This window comes from Rattus rattus, chromosome X, assembly GCF_011064425.1.
Source record: "Rattus rattus isolate New Zealand chromosome X, Rrattus_CSIRO_v1, whole genome shotgun sequence".
Classification (NCBI taxonomy): Eukaryota; Metazoa; Chordata; class Mammalia; order Rodentia; family Muridae; genus Rattus; species Rattus rattus.
The window spans coordinates 60,006,876-60,010,673 of NC_046172.1; positions in this window are offsets into that span (position 1 = coordinate 60,006,876).

Sequence of the window (3,798 nt, forward strand, 5' to 3'; positions counted from 1 at the left end):
CCTGTATTGTGGGTACACTGCAGGCTGCAGTTCCTGTGGTGTCCAGGAGAGGGCGCTACATGTCTTGGAACGGAAGTTACAGGCTGTTGTGAAGTACCCTGTGGGTGCTGATTCTCTGGAAGAGCAGCCAGTGCTCCTAACTACTGAGGTATACTCCCAGCTTTCCAATTGTTCTTGTATGGGCTATGCTCTTGGTTTCTGAACAATATTTATCTAATTTAGGGACACAAAGATTTATTTTTAAAATAATTTCTTCTAGAAAAATAATACCTTTAGATATTGCATGTAGCTCTGTAATTCATTTTTTATGTTAACTTTTATATACAATGCAAGCTATAGATAGGCTGATTTTTATTGCTTATGAATAACACATTGTTCTAAAATAATTTGTTGAAATAACAGTTTTCTTCCTAGCTAATCCCCACTTCTCTCCCGACTCCTTTCTTCCCTCTATATCCCTTCCTCCTTTCTTTCTGTTCTTTCCTTCCTTCTATGGTACTGGGAACAGGGTACAAGCCCGTGTATATCCTGCAGCCCTCTACTACTGAGGTACATCTCTAGTCTTATTACCCTGTATTTTTATAAAGGATTTACTTATGTGTGTACTTATGTGTGTGCACTCCATTGTATGTATACAGACCACTAAGTACATTCGGTGCCTGAGGAGGCCAGAAGAGGGTGTTTGGTTCCTAGAAACTGATGCTCCAGGTGGTTGTAACCTGCCCCATATGGCTGTTGGGAACTAAACCTAGGTCTTGGGCCAGAGCAGCAAATAGTCTTAACTGGTGATTCATTTGTCCGGTCCCCACTATTGAATAAATAACCAAACATAAAAACAGTTCACAGGGCACAGTGACATGTTTCTGCAGTCCCGGCTACAGGAGACTGGGGCAGAAGGTTGCTTGAGCCCAGGAGCACCAGAACAACCTGGACAGCATCCTAAGAACCCAGTCTTTATTTTTTTTTTCTTTTCTTTTTTTTTAGAAGCTGGGAACTGAACCCAGGGCCTTGCGCTTGCTAGGCAAGCGCTCTACCACTGAGCTAAATCCCCAACCCCCAGAACCCAGTCTTTAAACCTGTCTTTAAGAGATTTGCCTGCTCTTCCCGAGGACCCAGGTTCAATTGCTAATACCACATGCAAGTGGGGCTGTGCCATCGATGCAGGCACAACACCCAAGTGAAAATAAAAGTCTGAAAAATTTTAGAAAACAGCATCTTTTTAGTTGGGCATGGTGGCATATGCCTATATTTCAGGCCAGCCTGGGTTACACAGTGAGATCCTCTAAAACTAGTCACAAATACTATGAAAAATAGAAAATCAGTTTTTACTTCTTTCACATTCATTTCCCTCACACTTTCTACCAGTCTAAGACCAACACTAATTTGAGAAGATTCCTTTTAGACTTTTCACATGTCCATTAGGAATAGACATAGATATAATATTGCACCCTTTGTATTACTTAGATGGGCTTATTCTGTAGTGTGCTAAGACTACCTTTTTTCTTTATAAGGACACTTCTCGGAGACCTTTCTACACTAGAACACGGAGATCTGAGATCTGTCCATTCTGTTTAGCTGTGTCCTGGTGTTCCGTAGCCCACACTCTGCCTCTGTTTCTCCATCTACTATTTTTTTTGACAGTCTCAGTGGGTAGCCCTAGCTAGCCTGGAACTTGATACTTAAGCTCAGTCTGCTTTTGAACTTTAAGGGCTTCTTTGCCTGGCCATCTTCTTAATGGATATCTACGTTGGTTCCAATTTTTTCTAGTGTTAAAAGTAATGCTGGGCATGCGTGATAACAAGAAGTAGAATTTATGAATTAAACACATACTAGGGCTTTTCATATGTTGATTAATTCGATCATCATCTCAAAGGCAGGTGTGGTGGCCTACGGCTGTGATCCCAGTGTCACAGTATTCTGGAAACCGAGCCCAGAGATTAACAATTCAAGGCTGACTTGTGTGAGATTCTCAGAAAACAAAAGGCAGTCAGCCAGGTGTGAGCACAGACTGGGAACCCCAAATTGGGAGAGTTGAGGCTGGAAGATGGGGAGTTCAAGGCTAACCTCAGCTAGATAGTGATTTTGAAGCAACCAAGCTACATAAAACTCTGTCTCATCCCCGCCTCCAATCCCCCCCCTAAAATCAAGAAAAAACAACCTTTGTAATAATCTGTTATTTAAAAGATTGATTTATTCTATGTGTATAGGTGCTTTGCCTGTATGTGTACCTCATGCTTGCCTGGTTCCACAGAGGTCAAAAGGAGGCATCAGATCTCCATCTCCTGGGGGTTACAGATGGTTGTGAGCCAGCATATGGGTGCTGGGCATAGCAATTAAGACATTTTTCTAGTCCTCAACTTTTTTTTTGAGACAGGGTTTCTTTGTGTAGCCCTGGCTGTCCTGAAACTTGCTCTGTAGAGCAGACTAGCTTTGAACTCAGAGATCTGCCTGTCTCCTGAGTGCTGGGATCAAAGGAGGGCACTACTACTGCCTGGCTTCACAATTTATTTTATTTATTTTAAAGATTTATTTGTTTATTTTATATGAGTACACTGTAGCTGTCTTCAGACGAGATCGGGCGCGTTCAGGGTGGTATGGCCGTAGACTGTAGCTGTCTTCAGACACACCAGAAGAAGGCATCAGACCTCATTACAGATGGTTGTGAGCCACCATGTGGTTTGATGGGATTTGAACTCAGGACCTCTGGAAGAGCAGTCAGTGCTCTTAACCGCTGAGCCATCTCTCCAGCTCCTGCAATTTATGTTTTAAGACAAGGTCTGTTCCTGTGCAATTCAAGCTGGATTCAGATTAAGATCTTTCTGCCTCAATGTCCTACATTCTGGAGTTACAGGTATATGTTATTACAGCCCATCTTTTTGTGGTTCTGGGAACTCTAACCCAGCACCTCGAATGTGCTAGGCAAGTATTCTACCACTGAGCTATAACTTTATTTATGTATTGCTTACATTTATTTTAGTGGCACATGAGTGCATTTTGCCTGCAGAGGTCAGAGGTGTGGGATACTTCTGGAGCTGGAGTTACAGGTGGTTGCGAGCCACCTGATGTCAGTGCTAGGAATCGAACTCGGCTCCTCTAGTAGAGCAAGATGTGTTCTTCAGCACTGAGCTACCTCACTAGCCCCTTGTTTTATTTTTATTTATTTATTTTTTTAAGATTTATTTATTATTATATATAAGTACACTGTAGCTGTCTTCAGACACACCAGAAGAGGGCATCGGATCTCATGACAGATGGTTGTGAGGCACCATGTGGTTGCTGGGATTTGAACTCAGGACCTCTGGAAGAGCAGTCAGTGCTCTTAACCACTAAGCCATCTCTCCAGTCCCCCTCATTTTATTTTTAAACTCCTAGTTTGTATCCTTTCTACACAAGGAAACCAAAGCACAAAGTAATCAGAGAGGTTCAGTCCACTGGGTCATTTAGGATGCACACAGTCGTTGCTTTAAAAGCCTCGCCACTCTGGGTACACCGACACATGTTTGTAGACCCAGCGCTACTCTGTTGGAAGCAGAGAGAAACACTGCCAGCTTGGCTTCCAAAGAGGTTGGATAAATTGCACTTCCAGCAGCAGTGTGAGAGTAGTCATTTCCGTTCAACCTTACTGACACCTGAACAGTACAAAATAGCAGTTTTGGCGACAATTAGTGTACCAACACTAACATGTCTGGGACTCTTGCAGCACTGTCGCCTTGAGCTGAGCCTGGGCACTGTGGGACACACCACACTCTCTCTCTCTTCCTCTCCTTGCTGCTTTACTCTGAACAGTCTTTACTGGTA